At 41.4% G+C, this 22,296-nt stretch overlaps 1 protein-coding gene across 1 annotated transcript in view; it reads left to right on the top strand.

The window, feature by feature from the left end:
- Positions 1-22,296, top strand: part of csmd2 (CUB and Sushi multiple domains 2) — an 896,539-nt gene that overhangs the window by 223,924 nt on the left and 650,319 nt on the right. The window lies entirely within an intron of this gene.

The raw sequence follows: 22,296 nt of genomic DNA, 5'->3' as shown, positions 1-22,296 counted from the left end.
AACATGTTTTAAGGAAAAGGCAAATAGGAATTGCTCCTTTAGTGAGAAAGAGCATTAGTAGCCTAGTCAATGGTTACAGGATGAGTTGAAAAGGATACAATGATATTGGAAGAGTGGTGGTTGTTGATGGAAATACTGAGAGAGAAGGAAAGGTGACATGTTGCTATTGACAAAAATTACAGAATGCCACAGTGGTTCACCAGGATATTGCCTAAATGGAGTATTTCAATATTCAAAGTAAATTTATTATCAACCTGCATATAGATAGATAGATAGATAGATACTTTATTCATCCCCATGGGGAAATTCAACTTTTTTTTCCAATGACCCATACACTTGTTGTAGCAAAACTAATTACATACAATACTTAACTCAGTAAAAAATATGATATGCATCTAAATCACTATCTCAAAAAGCATTAATAATAGCTTTTAAAAAGTTCTTAAGTCCTGGCGGTAGAATTGTAAAGCCTAATGGCATTGGGGAGTATTGACCTCTTCATCCTGTCTGAGGAGCATTGCATCAATAGTAACCTGTCGCTGAAACTGCTTCTCTGTCTCTGGATGGTGCTATGTAGAGGATGTTCAGAGTTATCCATAATTGACCGTAGCCTACTCAGCACCCTTCGCTCAGCTACCGATGTTAAACTCTCCAGTACTTTGCCCACGACAGAGCCCGCCTTCCTTACCAGCTTATTAAGACGTGAGGCGTCCCTCTTCTTAATGCTTCCTCCCCAACACGCCACCACAAAGAAGAGGGCGCTCTCCACAACTGACCTATAGAACATCTTCAGCATCTCACTACAGACATTGAATGACGCCAATCTTCTTAGGAAGTACATTCGACTCTGTGCCTTCCTGCACAAGGCATCTGTGTTGGCAGTCCAGTCTAGCTTCTCGTCTAACTGTACTCCCAGATACTTGTAGGTCTTAACCTGCTCCACACATTCTCCATTAATGATCACTGGCTCCATATGAGGCCTAGATCTCCTAAAGTCCACCACCATCTCCTTGGTCTTGGTGATATTCAGACACAGGTAGTTTGAGTTGCACCATATCACAAAGTCCTGTATCAGTTTCCTATACTCCTCCTCCTGTCCATTCCTGACACACCCCACTATGGCCGTATCATCAGCGAACTTCTGCACATGGCAGGACTCCGAGTTATATTGGAAGTCTGATGTGTACAGGGTGAACAGGACCGGAGAGAGTACGGTTCCCTGCGGCGCCCCTGTGCTGCTGACCACCGTGTCAGACCTACAGTCTCCCAACCGCACATACTGAGGTCTATCTGTCAAGTAGTCCACTATCCAATCCACCATGTGAGAGTCTACTCCCATCTCCGTTAGTTTGTGCCTTAAGATCTTGGGCTGGATGGTGTTAAAGGCACTAGAGAAGTCAAGGAATGTAATCCTCACAGCACAACTGACCCCCTCTAGGTGAGAGAGTGATTTGTGCAGCAAATACGTGATAGCATCCTCCACTCCCACCTTCTCCTTATACGCAAACTGAAGAGGATCCTGGGCGTGCCTGGTTTGTGGCCTCAGATTCTGTATTATCAGCCGCTCCATGGTCTTCATCACGTGTGACGTCAAGGCAACAGGTCTGAAGTCATTTAACTCCTTTGGTTGTGGTTTCTTCGGTACCGGGACAATACAGGATGTTTTCCACTGTCTGGGTACTCTTCTCTGCTCCAGGCTCATGTTGAAGATGCGCTGTAGTGGTTCTCCCAGCTCAGTCGCACAGGCCCTCAGTAATCGTGGGCCTCAGTAATATATCAACATATACAACCCTGAGATTCATTTTCTTGCAGACATTCAAATAAATACAAAGAAACAAAAAGAAACAAAACTAATGAGCAATAAATGAGAATATGAGATCATGAAGAGTCCTTAAAAGTGAGTCCATAGGTTGTGGGAACGGTTCATTGTTGGGGTAAGTGAAGTTGAGTGAAGTTATCCCCTCTGGTTTAAGAGCCTGATGGTTGAGGGATAATAACTGTTGCTCTAAAGACTATTTATTTTCTATGGAGCACAGAAGGCTGAAGGTAACCTGATTAAAATATTAAGCTATAAGACCATAAGACATAGGAGCAGAATTAGGCCATTGGCCCATAGTCTGCTGTACAATTTAATCATGGCTGAACCTTTTTTCCCCTACTCAGCCCCGGCCGTCTCACCATAACCTTTAGTGCCATGGCCAATCAGAACATACCAATCTCCGCCTTAAATACACCCAGTCATCTGGCCTCCATAGCTCCCTGTGGTAACAAATTTAACACCCTATGTCTAAAGAGATTTCTCTGCATCTCTGTGTTAAATGGACACCCCTCTATCCTAAGGCTGTACCATCTTTTCCTAGGCTCCTCCACTGTCAGAAATATCCTTTCCATATCTACTCTGTCTAGGAATTTCAACATTACAAAGGTGTCAATAAAATACCCACTCATCCTTCTAAATTCCAGCGAGTACTGGCCCAGAGATATCAAACGTTCCTCATATGATAATCATTTTGTTCCTGGAATCATCCTGTCATGTCAAGTCAAGTCACTTTTTATTGTCATTTCGACCATAACGGCTGGTACAGTACACAGTAAAAACGAGACAACGTTTTCAGGACCATGGTGCTACATGAAACAATACAAAAACTACACTGAAACTACGTAAAACAACACAAAAATTATACTAGACTACAGACCTACACAGGACTGCATACAGTGCACAAAACAATGCAGGCAGTACAATAAAGGCAATAGGCAGTAGGTTGTTATCAGTCTAGGCTTTGGGTATTGAGGAGTCTGATGGCTTGGGGATGAAACTGTTACATAGTCTGGTTGTAAGAGCCCAAATGCTTCGGTGCCTTTTGCCAGATGCCAGGAGGGAGAAGAGTTTGTATGAGGGGTGTGTGGGGTCCTTCATAATGCTGTTTGCTTTGCGGATGCAGTGTGTAGTGTAAATGGTGGGAAGAGAGACCCCAATGATCTTCTCAGCTGACCTCACTATCCACTGTGGGGTCTTGCGATCCGAGATGGTGCAATTTCTGAACCAGGCAGTGATGCACCTGCTCAGGATGCTCTCAATAAAATGTCTGTAGAATGTGATGAGGATGGGGGCGGGTAGGAGATGGACTTTTCTCAGCCTTCACAGAAAGTAGAGATGCTGCTGGGCTTTCTTTGCTGTGGAGCTGGTGTTGAGGGACCAGGTGAGATTCTCTGCCAGGTGAACTCCAAGAAATTTGGTGCTCTTAACGATCTCTACGGAGGAGCCGTCGATGTTCAGTGAAGAGTGGTCGCTCCGTGACCTCCTGAAGTCAACAACCATCTCTTTTGTTTTGTTTGCATTCAGAGACAGGTTGTTGGCTCTGCACCAGCCCGTTAGCCGCTGCAGCACCTCCTCTCTATATGCTCCCTCGTTGTTCTTGCTGATGAGACCCACCACAGTCATGTCATCAGTGAACTTGATGATGTGGTTCAAGCTGTGTGTTACTGCACAGTCGTGTGTCAGCAGTGGACTGAGCACAGAGCCCTGGGGGCCCCCGTGCTCAGTGTGATGGTGTTGGAGATGCTGCCTCCCATCCAGACTTACTGAGGTCTCCCAGTCAGGAAGTATAGGATCCAGTTCCTCTGAACCGTTTCCAATGCCAGCACATATTTTCTAAGATAAAGAGCCCAAAACTGTTCGCAATATTCAAGGTGAGGCCTCGCCAGTGTCTTATAAAGCCTCAGCATCACAATACTATCTTATATTCTAGACCTCTTGAAATGTATGCTAACATTGCATTCGCATTCCTCACCAGCAACTCAACTTGCAAGTTAACCTTTAGGGTATTATGCAGAAGCACTCCCAAGTCCCTTTGCATCTTAGATTTTTGGATTTTCTCTCCGTTTAGAAAATACTCTGTACATGCATTTCTTCTACCAAAGTGCATGACAATGCATTTTCCAACATTGTATTTCATTTGCCATTTTATTGCCCAGTCTCTAAATCTGTCTAAGTCCTTTTGCATCCTTCCTGTTTCCTCAACACCACCTGCCCCTCCATCAATCTTCATAACATCGGCAAACTTGGCAATAAATCCCTCTATTCCTTTATCTACGTTATTGATATAGAGCATACAAAAATGATGGTCCCAACACCAGTCCCTGTGGAGCACCACTGGTCACTGGGAACCAACCAGAAAAGGATCTTTTTCTTCCCACTCACTGCCTCCTACCAATCAACCAGTGTTCTAACCATGCTAGTAACTTTCCTGTAATACCATGTGCTCTTAACTTGGTAAGCAGCCTCATGTGTAGCACCTTGTTAAAGGCTTTCTGAAAATCCAACTTTACAACATTCCCTCTATCCCCTTTATCCCCCCTACTTGTAATCTTCCCAAAGAATTCCAACAGATTTATCAGGAAAAAAATTCCCTTAAAGAAACCATGCTGACTTTGTCCTTTCTTGTCCTGTGTCATCAAGTACTCCATAACCTCATCCTAAACAATTAACTCCAACATCTTCCCAACCATGTAATTTCCTTTCTTCTGCCTCCCTCTTTTCTTAAAACATACTAACACAGAAAACCTACAGCATAATATAGGCCCTTCGCCCTACAAAGTTGTGCTGAGCATGTCCCTACCTTAGAAATTATTAGGGTTACCCATAGCCCTCTATTTCCCTAAGCTCCATGTACCTATCCAAAAGTCTCTTAAAAGACTCTATCATATCCACCTCCACCACTGTTGCCGGCAGCTGATTCCACACATTTACCACTCTCTGCATAAAAAAACTTACCCCTGACATCTCCTCTGTACCTACTCCCAAGCACCTTAAATCTGTACCCTCTTGTGGCAGCCATTTCAGCCATGGGAAAAAGCCTCTGACTATCCACACAATCAATACCTCTCATCATCTTATACAACTTAATCAGGTCACCTCTCATCCTCCGTCACTCCAAGCAGTAAAGGCCGAGTTCACTCAACCTGTTTTCATAAGGCATGCTCCCCAATCCAGGCAACATCCTTGTAAATTTCCTCTGCGCTCTTTCTATGGCTTCCACATCCTTCATGTAGTGGGGCGACCAGAACTGAGTAGAGTGGAGTGACATTTTCAATTTTCCAGTCCTCTGGCTCCATGCCAGAATTCAGTGATTCTTAAAACATCATTACTAATGCCTTCACAATTTCTACTACTCTTTCAGAATCCTAGGTTGCAATTTATCTGGTCTGGGTTGCTTATTCACCCTTAGCTTTTTCAGCTTTTTGAGCACATTCTCCCTTTTTATAGCAACTCTTCCCTCACACCCTTCAACATCTCGCACACTACTACTGTCTTCCACAGTGAAGGCTAATGCAAAATACTCATTTCGTTCATCTGCAATCTCTTTGTCCCCATTATTATTTCCCCCCCCCTCATTTTTCAGCAGTCTATATCCACTTTCATCTCCCTTTTATTTTCATATACTTGAAAAAGCTTTTTCTATCCACCTTGATATTGTTTGCTAGCTTGCTTTCATATTTCATCTTTTCCCTCCTAATGATTCATTTAGTTGCTCTCTGTAGGTTTTCAAAACCTTCCTAGTCCTCTATCTTCCCGTTATCTTTTTCTTTGCTGTATGCCTTCTCATTAGCTTTTATATTAGATTTGACTTGCCTCATCAGCCGTGGTTAAACTGTTTTGCTATTTGAGTATTTCTTTGTTTTTGGGATACATGTATCCTGCACCATCCTCATTCTTTTCCCAGAAACTCAGGCTATTGCTACTTGCTGTCATCCTTACCAGCATTTCCTTCCAATTTACTTTGGCCAGATCCTCTCTCATACCACTGGAATTTCCTTTGGCACACTGAAATACTGTTACGTCAGACTTGATTTTCTCCCTATCAGATTTCAAGTTGAACTCAATCATTTTGTGATCACTGTCTCCTAAAATTTCCTTTACCTTAAACTCCCTGATCACCTCCAGTTCATTACATAGCAACCAATCCAGTACAGCTGATCCCCTAGTAGGCTCACCAACAAACTGCTCTAAAAAGGCATTCAACAAATTCACTCTCTTGGGATCCATTACCCACCTGAATTTCCCAAGCTGTTAAAATCTCCTATTACTATCATAACATTGTCCTTTTGACACGCCTTTTCTATTTCCTATTGTAATCGGTAGTCCACATCCCAGCTTCTTTCTAATGATTTGATACCATTCTTTACCAGCAGAGCCATACTGTCTACCTTCCTACCCCTCTGGTTGAGAACGTGTAACCTTGGACATTCAGCTCCCAACTACAACCATCCTTCAGTCATAATCAGTAATGGCCACAACTTCATACCAGACAATCTGTAAAGGTACAACAAGGTCCTCCGTGCACTGAGGTATAACACCTTAAGTGTTGTATTTACTACCCTTTTTGATTCTGCATCTCTATTGCACTGATACTCACCCTGCTGTCTGCAATTTTGTCCTATCATTAGCCTGCCCTTCCCGACAGCCTGACTGCATGCTATCTTTGTATTTTTGCCATCCATCCTATCTTGAGACCCTTCACTCCAGTTCCTATCCCCTTGCCAAACAAGTTTAAACCCTCCCAACAGATTTAGCAAACCTGCCTGTTGGACTATTGGCCCCCCCTTGGGTTGATCTGCAACCAGTCCCTTTTGTACAAGTCACACCTCCCCAAGAAGAGATCCCAATGACTCAAGAACCTGAAGCCCTGCCTCCTGCACCTGCTTCTTAGCCACACATTTATCTGCCAAATCAACCTATCTCTACCCTCACCGGCGTGTGGCACAGCTGGCAGTGCAGAAATTACTACACTGGAGGTCCTGCCTCTCAGCTTTCTGCCTAGCTCTCTGTATTCTCTCTTCAGGACCTTGTTGCTTTTCCTTCCTATGTCATTCGTACGGAAGTGTACCAAGCTGTCTGCTCTCCCTCCCTCTCCAAACTGCCATGGACATGGCCCAAGTCATCTCTGACCGTGGAAATTGGGAAGCAACATACCACCTGGGTATCCCATTCATGTCCACAGAATCTCCTATATGTTCCTCTGACTGTTGAGTCCCCTATCACTACTGCTCCCTTCTTCTCTCTTTTTCCCTTCCACACCATCGACCCATGCCCAGTGCCAGTAACCTGGTCTCTGTAATATTTCCCTGGGAGTTTATCCCTCACAACAGTATTCAAAACAGTATACTCATTATTGAGGGGAATGGCCACAGGGTTGCTCTGCGTTTACTGCCTATTTGCCTTTCCATTTCTTCTCCTGACAGTCACCCAGCTACCCGCCTCCCGCAGCTTAGGAGTGATTACTTCCCTGTAACTCCGAATGATGGTCTCCTCACTCTCCCAAACAACCCAAACGTCATCCAGCTGCTGCTCCAGATCCCTAACACGGTCTTCAAGGAGCTATAGCCGAATGCTCTTCACACAGATTTAGTTCTCTGGGAGCACGGCCATTTAAACTATACAAAGCACCCCTCACACTGCAGGAAAAAATGCAACTTAGCAGAAACTTACCAGGAGCCAATGCCTTTTCCAAGCCGAAACCTTCTTTGAGCCAAAGCCTGACACTCCCACTCTCACCACTGGCCCACTCCCAGCAATGGCCACTCTGCCTACCCTTTCTGAACTTTTATTTACTCCTCTCTGCACTGCTCTCACTGCTGATTGGGCCGCTGGAATTACATTGAACACCCAGGAAGCTCTCCTTATAAATGAGCAAGAAACCTCCTCACTGCACTGCTTCCGCCACGGATTGGGCCACCGGGAACAATGGCAGAGTTAAGGAAATGGTGAGAAACTTTTCCTCCAGTGGAAGTGTTGATGACTAAACGGCATAGTTCAAGCTAGGAGATTCTGAGGAAATCTGGGGAAGAAATATTCCACCCGAGCAGCAGTTGAAACCTGGAGCTCACTGCCTGAAGGGTTAGATGAACAGTTGGCACATCATGACATAGAAGGTAGAGGACTACAAGTTGGAAAATTGGATTAGTATAGGTCAATATTTGATGGCTGGTAATGACATGATTGACTCAAAGCCTTTTTCCATATTATATGACTCTTTGACCATATTTTCCAGCAGTTCATCTTGGACCTGAAAGGTGTGCTGGAGTACAGTAAGGGCAAGTGTGGAACATTTTTGTGTTGCATGTGTGAAACAGCACTTTCTTAATTTATTAAGAGAATGTGTTTACAATAACATGGAATTTAACCTCTGAACAATACCTATAATATGCTGAAGCAACACAGCAGGACAGGCAGCATCAATGGAGTGGAATGAACAGTTGATGCTTGAGGCTGGGACCCTTCACCAGAACTACAGGTAGTATTTTTCCTGTAGTTCTAAAACTCACGAGTCACAAACTTATAAACTCACTTCCCCACATCTTGAAAGAGGAAACCATGGCAGAAGATCTCAGGGATAATGAAATTCAGACCATCTTCAAGGAAAAGGACGGCTCTGATTGTGGTAACCTCAAAAGAGATTAGGGCTACATTCTGCAGCCCTAACCCTAATGCAACAGAGAAGCTCATTGCCACGGTCCTCCTTGACTGACTTCCTCCAAAAAGAAGTAGGACATGGGAGCTGGGCAGTTAAATTTCAGAATTAGTACTTTAATAATTCCTTTGGAACCTCGCCACAGCAGCTGGATAATTTGCATATGAATAAATACATTTGGAAGTTAGCAATTTATGTTTAATAGTAACCATACAATCACTAAAAACCATGAAACCCCATTTGCTTCATTAACACCCTCAAGGGAAAGAAATCTATCATCTTTACTTCTTCTGACCGGTTTGAGACTGGTTTCCAAAATGGTTGAGCAAGATCCTTAGGTCAGAGCCTATCAGGGATATACAGCAAATGCTTGGCTTTATAGCTCCAAGTGTTTATGAATAAATATAAGCCAAACCACAGAATAAATTTATAAGGCTAGAAGTTGGATTCCATCACAAAGCTTCACATAATTTTCCCACTGTACTTGCTTAGTCAGGCTTCAACATTCCCCTGTGAATTTTAGAGAAGCTGAAGAAAGCCTCACTGAGGGAAAGAATTCAGTACTGCTTTAACTACATTCTCAAAACAAAGCATCAAGCAAGCTTCTACCATGACTGCTAATCAGACTGAAGCACAAATTGCCAATATTTCTGCCCCAGAATTTAGTTAGAGTGAGTGAATGATTCAATTGGATAAATATAAAGAAACAAATTCCTCTGGTGGGCGTCATCGAAAAGATTAGAATCTGAGAATTAGATGTCTCAAGATAATCAAAGAAGATGATATGAAGTGCTTAAACAAATGTTTACCAACTTTCATTTCTTTGTTTTGCTTTGGTTGCAGAGTCTCCATAATTGATTACAGTCAAAAGGCATAGAAACAGATCATCCATCTCTTTCAGCTGAATCTCTAATTCAATTAGGCCACAGCTGCCTTGGACATCACTCCATTGGCCTGACTTTGTTTCCTATTCCTTTAGGCAGCAAAAGTAAATTTGGATCAGAATGGGAAAACAAAAATTGACCGCCTAATATCTCTCAGTTTTTCAGTTCAGAGAGAATCCAGGATTTTCCTTACCTTTTATGTCAAAATTTGAGACCAAATCTAATTCTTAGATTCTGATCTTTTCAATGGCACCCTCCAGAGGAAATTGTTTCTCTATATTTATCCAATTGAATTATTCACTCACTCTAACTAAATTCTGGTGCAGGAGTTTTGACAATTTGCGCTTCAGAGAGATGAGCAGCCATGATAGAGGCTTGTTTGATTTTTTTTTGGAGAATTCAGTTAAAGCTGCACTGAATTCCTTTTTGACACAAGAAAATCTGCAAATGCTGGAAATCCAGTGCTTCCCGATTGCCTGAATTCTTCCAGCATTGTGTGTGTGTCGCACAGAACTCTTCCTCAGAAAGGCTTTTGTCAGCTTCTCTATAATTCACAGGGGAATGTTGAAAACCATATGAGCAAGTGCAATTGAAAAATTATGTGGAGGATTGCAATTGAATCAAAATTCTAGCTTTATAATAACAGCAAATAGTTTTGTGGCTTGGCTGGTATTAGAAGGACGGTTTAGAAGCCATGCTTGTTGTGATCAGTCCCTATTAGAGGGTGACAATAGCAAGCTGTGGTTCAAGTGGTTGGCACAATTAAGCTGAATCAGTTCAGATTTAGTTGTACAGCTTGTTATTATTTTTCATGCTGTTTGATTGATATTGTCATCTGGTGTCATCTGTTGTCAGTGATGAATTATTACTGCAGATAATATCAGCTGCAAGTTGAATACAAATGGCTGAAATGTGTGGGGCTTAGAAGCTCGGGGCAGAACTGGCACTGATGAAACCATTTCCATTTCGACAGGTGAAATCTGCAGCTGATTTGAAATGCTAGGAAGCAGAAGGCTTAGCAGAGAAAGCACACCTGACTTAGAGAGTCCTTATGATTGAACAGAGATTCTTTTCTAATCCCAGCCACTGATTCCATCAGACTACCATCAGGCTGTAAGACTACCAGGAAAAGAGACATGGGTATTATCTTTAGGTTTCTGATGGAGTAGCTAATTGACTGTTGGTAGACTGGAGGAGGAGGAGGAGGTGGTCCTCCAGTGTAGAGACTGTGTGTAGAGATCTGTGAGGAAATGACAGTTTGGTGTTTAGGCATGGGAGGGCGTTGGCATTTGGGGTTGTAGTTCTGTGAGTTGGAACATCAAAATTGCTCAGAGGAAGTAGCAGAGTTGGAAAAGGCTGTAAGATGTGTCTCTGGCTATAGAGGAAAGTATCTTACTTCCTAGCAAAGGAATTACGAGGGTCAAAAACAAGGAAGACTAAATATGATGAAGTCTGTAGGTGCTGGAAATCCAAAGGAACAGACAGAAAATGCTGTAGGAACTCAGCAGGTCAGACAGCATTTATACAAATGAAAAAATAGTCAATATTTCTGGCCCAGACCTGTTTTCAGGACTGAAAAGGAAGGGTGCAGGGGAAGGAGTCTAGCTGGAAAGTGATAGATAAAGACTGGTGGATGGGAAAGGTAAAGGGCTGGAGAGAAAGGAATCTGATAGGAGAGGGGTGTGGACCATAGGAAAAAGAGAAGGAAGAGAAGTGATGGATAGGTAAGAAGTGATCAAAGGCCAGAGTGGGGAATAGCAAAAGAGGGCAGAAGTTTTGAATTTTTTTTTACCAGAAGGAGAAATAGATATTCACACCATCAGTTTGTTAGCTACCCAGATGGAAGAAGGAAGACAAAATCAAAATTTCTGACTGCAACAGTATTTTCACTTCGTATTTGTATGGCCATCCTTGGCCAGTCACAGGTTTCAGTTTGGCAGCATTCCTGGCAGCAGAGAGTGCACAGTCTGATGTTCAAATCAATTTCCTCCTTCCTTGAAGTGCCTCAGAACCTCATGGGAAAATAGCTGATTTTATACTTTGATATATTCGACCTTAGAGAAAAAGATTTCAGCAGTCTTGATGGGAATTCACTTTGGCAATTGGTGGCACATTTAATTGGAAAATAGATGTTCCAATAAAATTAAGAGAAATTGAAGGGCTGTTTTTTGTATCTGCCTTCAGTTTATGCTGTTCCACCCTCTTCAACTTGTTCTGGTTTTGTTTTATTGTTGCATTGTTACATAAATGCTTTGATCATTCTTTCCTCATTTTGAGTGCGACCAGCAATGCCCAAGCTTATTACATTGTCTGTCCTTTAATAGTTTAACCCAGTACTGGACATGAATAATTAATGTCCCTGAAAAAGGATCTAGTGTTCTTCTTGATGTTGATACTGGCTCTTCATTAGAATCCAGAACTGCTGATTGGTGGTTGTCTGCCCAAGAATCACACGGCTTTTTCCAGTGTAGTCTCAGTTGTGGTATATTACTGGGAGGCAACTTCCCAGTACACCGGTGTTGCCCAAAGTAGTGAACTACAATAGGATGTCTCTTCAAGCATAAGTGGCCAATGACAGTCAATGCACCTCCTCTTCTGATCCCCCAGGTTTGTTGACTGCCTTTTGAAGTTGAAAGTTTTAGAGTGGGTTTTGCACTTAAAAACCATTAAAAAAAGATAATGCTGCAGTCACAATAAGAACACTTTCTCAAATCTAAAGGTAATTAAAACCAGCTGAATTAACTGAATTAAATCAAATCAAAGAGATCACATTTTTTTTACCACTTATTAAAAGAAATGTTTGCTGGGTGAATAGATTAAATAAGTTGGAAAGCAAGGTAACCCAGTAGTTAGCCTAATACTATTTCAGTACCAGCGACCCAACTTCATTTTTGCTACTGTGTGTTAGGAGTTTGTACCCACTCCCTATAACTGTGCGGATTTCCTCTGGGTGCTCCGGTTTCCTCCCACAGTCCAAAGACATACAGATTAGTAGGACAGTTGGTCACGTGTGTAACTGGGTGGCACAGGCTTATTTGGCTGGATGGGCCTGTTACTGTGCTGTATCTCCAAATAAAAATTAAATTGCAGCGCTTGTACCAGGTTTAACCTGGGAGTAGATCACCGTATCAAGGCCCAAATATTAGGAAATCTCTGGAGGATGGAACAATCTGATGGAACTCCATAATATGTTTAGAGTCACTGGCAGCACATCCAGTGAAATGGCAGATGCCACTGTCTGCTTGAAACAGGGATTTCAAAATCAGGTTTAATGTCACCAGCATACATAATGAAATTTGTTGTCTTTGTGCCAGCAGTACATTGTAATACATAATAATCAAAAAAAAATACTGTGAATTACATAGCCAAGTTAGATAAATAGTGTAACAACAAAAGTTTTTAAAAGTAGTGAGGTAGTGTTCTTCGGTTCAATGTCTATTCAGAAGTGGATGGCAGAGGGGAAGAAGCTGTTCCTGGGTAGTTGAGTGTGTGCCTTCAGTCTTCTGTATCTCCCTCCTGATGGTAACAGTGAGAACAGGGCATGTCCTGGTTGATGGGGGTCCTTAACTATTGATGCAGGCTTTTTGAGGCATCACCCCTAGAAGGTGTACTGGATGCTGGGAGACTAGTGCTCATGATAGAGCAGACTACGTTTACAACTGTCTGCAACTTATTTTGATCCTGTGCAGTCGCATCCCCCTTCGCCCATACAAGGCAGTGGTGCAGCCAGTTAGAATGCTCTCCATGGTACATGTGGAGAAATCTGAGAGATTTCTGAGCAGAAATAGACTAAGTTCCGGTAGGAATACTCATACGCGTACAGGTCCAATCAGACAATGATGCATCATGTCTTTTCCCTTCTTTCCATTCATTCCAAATCATGCAGTCAGTTCAGCATTTTTATCAGGATGTTACATCGTCTTATTTGATTGCAAACAATGCAGAAAACCAGAAGAATTCTGGTAACATTTGATTTTAAATCCCATGAATAGGAGTTCAGTTACACATTAATAAAGCAGTAATTAGAATACTAATTTGCACCAATACCTTTGTAATTACATAGCATTTAATTATGATTGAACATGTTGTTCTCGGTTAATTAATATATAGAACTGCCTTGGTCCTTTCATTATTAAATTGTAAATTGAGTGTATTATGTTAGTCCAAGGGAATCATGTAACAAATATTACTGCAAACTTGAATGGACACAATGCTGAAAAATAATTGATATATTGTAAGAGAATATAAAAGCTATTATTTTAGTTCCATTTAAACATTGTAAGTATTGAAGGCTGGAGGCGGAATAAGTATTTCTAGTAATGTGGTAGATAGTGCCAGATTTTGATGGCAGTTTCTGCATGGAATTACCAACCCTTGTTGGCACCAGCTGGATTGATAAGCACTTACTTAAAATGTCCTTGCACTCTGAGGAATCTTCAAGATGGTACACATTTGTGAGCCCATGCATTTCTGTGGAGATGTTAAGTTGTGAGGAATGGAAGCTAAATTCTATTTGCCAACACAGTAATGTTTTTAGAAGTTAAGGTGGTTCAAGTCATTTTGATTTTTATTTATATGGGAATAGCTGAACTTTTGAATAGCTATTCATTTATTTTAAGTGATTTGCAAGTGTATCTGAATGTGAAGGAGAGCTTGAATCGTTGAAAAAGCTTGTCTTTGCAACTGGGAACATATTTCACTGCAGTTCCTAGGATGGGCTCTTGCTCGGTCCCTTCTCTGTGACCCAATTACATCATTTGAGGCATTGATATCACTCAGTTCTCATTGACTGTTGCCTGGAGCTCTGGACCTGCGAGCTTCTCAGTGGTATGCATCAAGTTAGCTGCAGGGAAGATCACAATATCTCGGGGCTAAGTGAAGTGTCAGCAGGATTTGTACCTTGTCTAACATGCCACAGAGTCCAAGGACTCTTTCAGCAAGCATTTGCTAAACCAGATGGTACATACAAAGGCAAATACAAGGAATTCCATGCAGAACTGGCATCAAATATGATCTATAAAACAAATTGAAATATTCTGTTTCCAGCAGAAGTCAAGTGTATGGATTCTGCTTCTGCATTCTGAAATGAAGCTCAAACTCTTATCTCAATCTTTCTTAAGTTTCATGCTTACAATAGTGATTGACGTATTGTAAATCCCCAGTGTAGCACACGGTACGGTGAAACTGAATTGGATTCCATCTGCTTGTTGAACGCCATATGTTCATGCTGACTAAAGTCAGATGTGGAGGAACGAACAAGCTGGCACCCAGCATCTGGGAAGCATGGTCTGGCTTCCGTGTTGAGTAGGCCTCAAACAGTGTACTGAAAATATTCTGTAAGTACATCTGCTCTTGATGAAGTGTCTTGGCCCAAAACATTGACTGTTCATTCCTCTCCATAGATGCTGCCCGACCTGTTGAGTTTCTCCAGTATTTTGCATGGGTTAGTAAGTTGAGAACCCAAAAAATCTGCAAAAGTGCTGAAACATATTATCTGTGACAGATGGAACATAATATGGTGAAATGTGTGGTTCTGATGTGAAAATTGGAAAGGCAAGAGCAAAATTCACAAAGTGCTGGAAGAACTCAGCAGGCCAAGCAGCATCTGTGGAAAAGAGTACGGTCGATGTTTTGGGCCAAGAACCTTCATCAAGACTGGAAAAGAAAAGATGTGGAGTCAATTAGAAAGTGGAGGGGGGAGGAAGAAACACAAGGTTGGAGGATAATCTGGGAGGAGGTGGGAGGAGTGAAGTAAGGAGGGAAGAGATGCAGTACTGGAGAAGGAGGAATCTGTAGGAGAGGACAGAAAGCCACAGAAGAAAAAAAGGGGGAGGAGCACCAGAGGGAGGTGAGGGGAAAATAAGGAGGTCAGGTGAGGGAGGGAAATGGTAGTGCATGGGGCATGGTTTCAGAATTCCGGATCATTGGGATCTTGTGGTGAACTAGATATACCTGTCTGACTGCTCCTGTGGCTCCTCCCACAGACCCTGCTGACTGCTCCTGTGGCTCCTCCCACAGACCCCTGTATAAAGGCGACTGTGGTCTGCTGCTCTCCCTCATTTTCCCAGGATGTAGTGTTGTTTGTTCTTCCAGTCAATAAAAGCCGATATCTCACTTCCTAAGTCTCAGCGTGAGTTATTGATGGTGCATCAGATCTCTTCTGGCATAGGTATGAAATGTATAAAAAGGACTGGTTACAACTACACCCGAAGGACACTAATATCCTTGCAGGCAGGTTTGCTAAAGCTGTTGGGGAGGGTTTAAACTAAGCTGGCAGGTGATGGGAGCCAAAGTGATAGGACTGAAGATGGAGCAGTTGGTATACATGACAATGCAGTGCATCATGAGACTATGAGGAAGGACAGGCAGATGATAGGAAAAAAATTATAGTCAGTGGGATGAGTTGAAGTGTAATAGGGGGCAAAATCAGAAACAGTGATAAATACAGGACTGGAGAAGATGTATCTGAATGCATGCAGTAGCAGAATTTGGTAGATGATTTTGTAGCACGGTTAGAATTTGGCAAGTATGATGTTGTGGGCATCACTGAGACGTGGTTAAAAGAAGATCATAGTTTGGAGCTTAATATCCAAGGATACATCTTGTATCGAAAGAACATGCAGGTAGGCAGATGGGGTGGGATGCCTCTGGTGGTAAAAAATAAAATAAAATCATTAAAGTGATGTGACTCAGAATCCTTGAGGGCAGAGTTAAGAAACTGTAAGGTTAAAAAGACTCTGATAGGAGTTACATACAGGCCCCTGAGCAGTAGCCAGGATGTGGGATATAAATTTCAAAGGGAAATAGAAAAGGCATGTAAAAGGGTAAAGTTACGATAGTCATGGGGATTTCAATATTCAGGTAGATTGGGAAAAATAGGTTGGTGCTGAATCCCAAGCGATGAAGTTTGTAGAGTGCCTATGAGACAGCTTTTTAGAACAGCTTATGGTTGTTCTAACAGCTGAGAACTGCTAGGGTATGGCAATTATGGAATGGGTGTTGTGCAACAAACCACATTTCATTAGAAAGGTTAAGATGAAGGAACCTTTGGAAGGCAATGATCATAATATGATAGAATTCATCCTGCAGTTTGAGAGGGAAGGATAAAGTCAGATGCATCAGTATTACTGTGGAGTAAAGGGATTTACAGAGACTTGAGGGAGGAGTTGACCAATGTTGATTGCAAGGGAACACCAGCAGGGATGATGGCAGAGCAGCAATGGCTGGGGTTTCTGGGAATATTTGGAAGGTGCAGGATAGTTACACCCCAAAGAAGAAGAAGAAGTATTCTAAAGGCAGGATGAAGCAACTGTGGCTGACAAGGGAAGTCAAAGCCAGCAAAAACGCAAACGAGAGGGCACCTAATAGAGCTAAAATTAACAGGGTTAAAGGATCAGCATGCTTTTAAAAACCAACCAAAGGCAACTAATAAAAAAAATAGGTGAGTAAAGATGAAATATGAAGGTAAGCTAACCAAATATATCAAAGAGGATACCCAAAGTTTTTTCAGATATAATGTTGGACTGCTGTAAAATGACACTGGAGAGATAGTAATGGGGACATGACAGATAAACTTAATGAATATTTTCCATCAGTCTTCAATGTGGAAGACACTAGCAATATGCTAGAAGTTCAAGAGTGTCACAGGGCAGAAATCAGTGTACCTGTGAGGAGAAAGTGCTTGGGAAGCTAAATGGTCTGAAGGTAAATAAGTCACCTGGACCAGATGGACTACACTCCGGGGCTCTGAAAGAGATAGCTGAAGAGATTGTTGAGGCCTCTTATCTAAGAAATGATGTGCTGGCTTTGAAGGGTGTACAGAGGAGGTTCAGGAGAATGATTCCAGGCATGAAAGGGTTAATGTGTGAATAGTGTTTAATGGCTCTGGGTCTGTGCTCACTGGAGTTTAGAAGAATGAGGGAGAGATCTCATTGAAACCTATAAAATACTGAAAGTCCCAGATACAGTGGATATGGAGAGCATGTTTCCTACAGTTCCTCAGATCAGAGGGCACATCCTCAGGATAGAGGGATGTCCATTTTGAACAGAGAAGTGGAAGAATCTCTTGAGCTAGAGGGTTGGATTCATTGCCATGGACAGCAGTGGAGGTCAAGTCACTGAGTATACTTAAAGCAGAGTTTGATAGGTTATTGGTTAGTCAGGAAATCAGAGATTGCAGGGAAAAGGCAGGACAATAGGGTTGAGAAAGATAATAAATCAGCCATGATGGCAATGTGAACTCAATGGGCTGCATGGCCTATTTCTGCTCCTATGTCTAATGGAAAGATGAATGATAATCCTTAAGCCTACTCACTTTCCCAGTTCTTATGTATGTGTTTTCCAATATTAACTCATATTTCCTTTTTCCAGCCTTTTAATATTTCAAGCAACACTCATAAATTGCTGGAGGAACTCAGCAGGCCAGGCAGAAATATACATTTCAAAAAATCTAATTCCAGATAATTTTCCTTCATATCCCAAGTTATGATATGAGATTAACTTAAGAAAATACATATTGACAGGCATGGCCACCAACCTGTAATCCATTGTCGATATACACATACTCACTGAAGTTGAGCTTATATTTAGTACCAACATTGATCAGCTTGCTCAAAGGCCATCAACCAGATATACTGTATTTTACTTTCCATGAGGTGCAACGTGAAAGCACTAATCGAGAACATTTCAATGTTGCAAGTTTAGGGTGCCTGCTTTAAAAACCCATTCATTATTTTCACTGCTTCAGAGGTTGAAAAGTCCAAGATGTCCCATGAAGAATGTAAAAGACCTACAGAAATTCAGGGCTATTGGCTGGGAAGCAGTACATTGGGAGAAACAACAGTGCTGAGGGTTATAGAAATAATGGTATAAATTTTAGGAAAAAAACAGTAAATTTCTAAGGTGAGAGAGGGACTGTTTTCAGATGTGTGGAACAAGTTTTGTTTTACACAGAAAATGGCAGGTGCCCTGAAATGGCTACTAAACATTATGGTAGCAGCAAATATGATGGTGGCATTTAAGAGGCTGCTTGATAGACATAAATATCCAGGGAATGGAGGGATATGGATCACTGACAGGCAAAAGAGATGTCGCATAATTCAGGAACATTGCCAATTCTTTTTCTCCCACAGATGCTGCTGAGCACTCTGTTCTTCCAGCAGATTGCTTGCTGCTAAGGTAGTTCAGCATTGTGTTTGGCTCTGACATCATAAGCTGAAGAGCCCATTCATACGTTCTAAGTAGCGACCTTGATCTCAAGTCCTTCAGGAAACTACAGTCCATAACTCACCACTTCGGCATCTCGGACAGGTTTGCTCTCACTAGAAGGAGAGAGAGGTCGCTCCTGCAACCAACGCGAGCGGGGGACCAGCGGCTCGCCGTTTCGGTGATGCAATCTGCCGCACCACCACAGGCCCTCACCCTCCGTCGAGAGAGCAGGAGAGTGCAGAGGCCTTTCTCTGACAGCAGCGCATGCTGTATCCTGTCAATTAATAAGCAATAGTTAAGGCACGTTACAGTGTTTAATTTGTGAGGTATTTAGATAAAGAAACTCCACATTTATAACCCCAAACTTGATATTGCAGAATGTCTTGAAATACAACTCAACTCAAAAAGCTAAGAATCATCTCCATTCTCTGTGCTGAATTCAGCCCAAGAGCGATGTGAATAATTAATAGAATTTTAAAGCAGATAGCCCACACATACATCCTTAACATGACTCAGAGAGATGAAGATTCTGTATTTTATCCTCAGCATTAGGTGACACATTAGACCTACTGATTTATGATGATTCAGTAAGTTACTGATATAAATATTCTGTGAGTTGTCCTGCAGAAACTTCTGACATGCTTTATTTTGCCAGGCATAAAAATTACAGCCTTCAGAATGTGGACAGAACCAAGATAAAAATAATATATTCAGGAATTAATATCTGAAAGGCAAGTACAATCCTTGTCATTTCAGGACTAGTCATCTCCCAGCTTTAGGCAGATAAAGACTGACATAGATTGAGCACCGTTTTTATAGAGTAATAATTATTAGGCTTAAGTTTAGATCTAATTGTGTGCTTATTTTTAAAGATACATAATCAGTTTATAAATCATGATTCCAAAAGATTTTGGATCAGAATGATTTGATTGGTCAGTGAAGTGGTACATGATTGGTTTAACTAATTAATCATTTATTCTGGTTCTTGTTGTTCATTGCTCATTTTCCTTTGGTTTAGCAATCATAATTTCCCTTTGATGAGTTCACATCTGGTTAATTTGAATAGTTCAGCATGGTTACTTTCTAGTGATTATGAGAATCAATCAGTAAATTTGCTGTTTGAAATGTTAACTTGCAGCTACATTCGAGACATTTTTTTTCTTGATTACATTAGTGAAGAAAAGAAGAAAGGCACTTCAGATGTGTGAGACATTTGTTCATGTATAGATTCGCAATGCTCAGATGTAGGAAAACGAATGTGGGGAAGAGAAAAAACATTGGATAGATTTTTTTTAGGTGAATCTAATAGATTAAATTACACGATTAAAAAATCCTGGTGGTTATCTTATTGGACTAATAACCTACAGACCTGTAAAATATGGCCTGGTAAAGTGAGCAGAGATTGTATAATGGTAAAAAAAACTCATTAGTAATCTTTCATTTGTGCTCAAGTTATTTGTTACTTAAAGTGTGCCCACAAGATAATTAATCTCAGGGTTGTATATGGTGACATATATGAACTTTGATAATAAAATTTACTTTAAACTTGAAATCTGAACCTGTAATCAGTGTCTTGATGCGATATTAACATTCATTTGCGAGTTCCCAAAATAATCATTGAAATTCATTTGCACCTGCAAGGGTACGTTAACTGGTTGTCACATTGTCATGTGGCAGTGACAGCTTCAACCATGGTCTCCTTGAAAATTCAGTAGCTCCTGTGCTCCATGAATCCTTACACAAGGGCTGGGTCATTGTAATATTGCAGTAGAACAGGGTGTATAAATAGAAACTTGTGATCTTGTTCCTGAGGATGGCAGGGAAGAGAGAACAATGGTTGGAGCAAGGCCTAGTTAGTGATTACATGGGAAGAGGATGTTGGGGGGGGGGGAGGCTGCAACAAGTTAGAGTGTGAGGTGCATGTGGAATGGGCTTAATACTGGAGTCCTGAAGAGGCTTGACATTCAGATCTTAGAGTTGGGAGTACAGGAGTAAATGCACGTGAGCATGAGGCAATAATTTAGCTCTCCAGTTTGGGCAAAGAACGTTATGAGGTTCAGGTGACTGGAGGTGGGGGTGGTAGGAATTGATTTCATTGATCAGGGCTTTTGACCCAGGGTAACCAGTGCTGGTGAATTGGAAAATCAAGAATGGCAGTGTTGGATTATGATCTTGAACTTGGGATGGGTGATAGGGTTTGAGAACATTCTTGCGTTGTGCACGTGAAAGTTGGAAAATAATTAAGACAGTACTTGAATCAGATTTCTCGTAAGTGCTAGGATTAATTAGGAAGGCCTTCTTAAACCAGGCTGATGTAGATTTAGCAATGTTGTCAAAACCTCATCATCCTATGGTGCCAAACAGTGGATGTGTATAGGACCCATTCCGAAGATGATTCCCAATACTGCTGTAAATAAACTGTGTATTAGGAATGTAAATAACCAGATACATTTCCAGAATGATGTCATTCAATTTGGAAGACCAGTTAATTTCACCCCACCAAAATTGAAGTTCACAAGCATAGCTCTAGAGAAAAATATCTAATGATTGGATTTCCAGGCTATTTCATTGCAAAGGAATCCTTTATTGCAGCCTTACTTCTAATGTAAGGTATAGTTCCTGGCCACAAGAGCTTTTCAGTGGTTCTGAACAAATTGTAAATTAGTGTCAAGAGATGATTCTGTAACTGATTGCAAAAAGCTATTGAAATACCAGTACTAATTTACATCCCACTAGGATTGAATGGGATGGGATAAAGAGCTAAGCGGCTGGGAAGGTGCTCAGCACTTCAGCAACGTTCTACTTCATGTTTCTTACACAAACTAGTCAAGAAGCAGAGTTCAATGTTTTGCCATTTACATGTTTATGAAACTGGATTTAATTACATTGGAGATTTCAAAGTAAGTTTATTATCAAAGTATATGTGTCACCATATACAAACCTGAGATTCATTTTCTTGTGGGCATTCACAGTAAATACAAGGAAACAAAAAAAAAGATACACAATAAATATTGAGAACATGAGATGAAGAGTCCTTGAAAATTAGTCCATAGTTTGCAGGAACAATTCAGTGTTGTGATGAGTGAAGTTATCCTCTCTGGTTCAACAGCCTGATGATTGAGGAGTAATTACTGTTCCTTAACTTGATGATGTGGGTCCTGAGGCTTTTGTATCTCCTTCCTGATTGCAGTAGTGAGAAGAGGGCATGGCCTGGATGGTGGGGATCCTTGATGATAGATGCTGCTTTCCTGCAACAGTGCTCCACTCCATGAAAATGTGCTCAATGCTGTGAAGTTTCCACTATTTTTGTAGGCATTTCCATTCAAGGACATTAGTGTTTCCATAGCAGGTCATGAGGCAGCCAGTTAATATACTCCCCACCGTACATCTATAGAAGTTTGATGGTTTAGCTAACATGCTGAATCCTTGCACACTTCTGAGAAAGTAGAGACACGGCTGTGCTTTCTTTGTAATGGCAGTTATGTGCTGTACCCAACATTTGTCTTTCAATAAAATAACGGTCTGTTTTAAGTGACTGTTCAAGAATCATAGTGTTAAATTGGAATGAAGGGATAGCAGATAATAAGTTAAGTCTCTTGTGTTGTATCATTGTTAGAAAAATAAGTTGTCAATTAAAAAATTGGAGTCCAGTTCCATCAAAGAAAATCTTCAATTCATTAACATTGCTTCTGTGACCCGATTGTGCATGGAACCGAATGCAGTTTCTGTCACTT

The sequence above is a fragment of the Hemitrygon akajei genome, chromosome 32 (genome assembly GCF_048418815.1).
Source record: "Hemitrygon akajei chromosome 32, sHemAka1.3, whole genome shotgun sequence".
NCBI lineage: Eukaryota > Metazoa > Chordata > Chondrichthyes > Myliobatiformes > Dasyatidae > Hemitrygon > Hemitrygon akajei.
The sequence above is the reverse complement of the archived record's forward strand: the minus strand, read 5'-3'. Positions and strand labels throughout refer to the sequence as shown.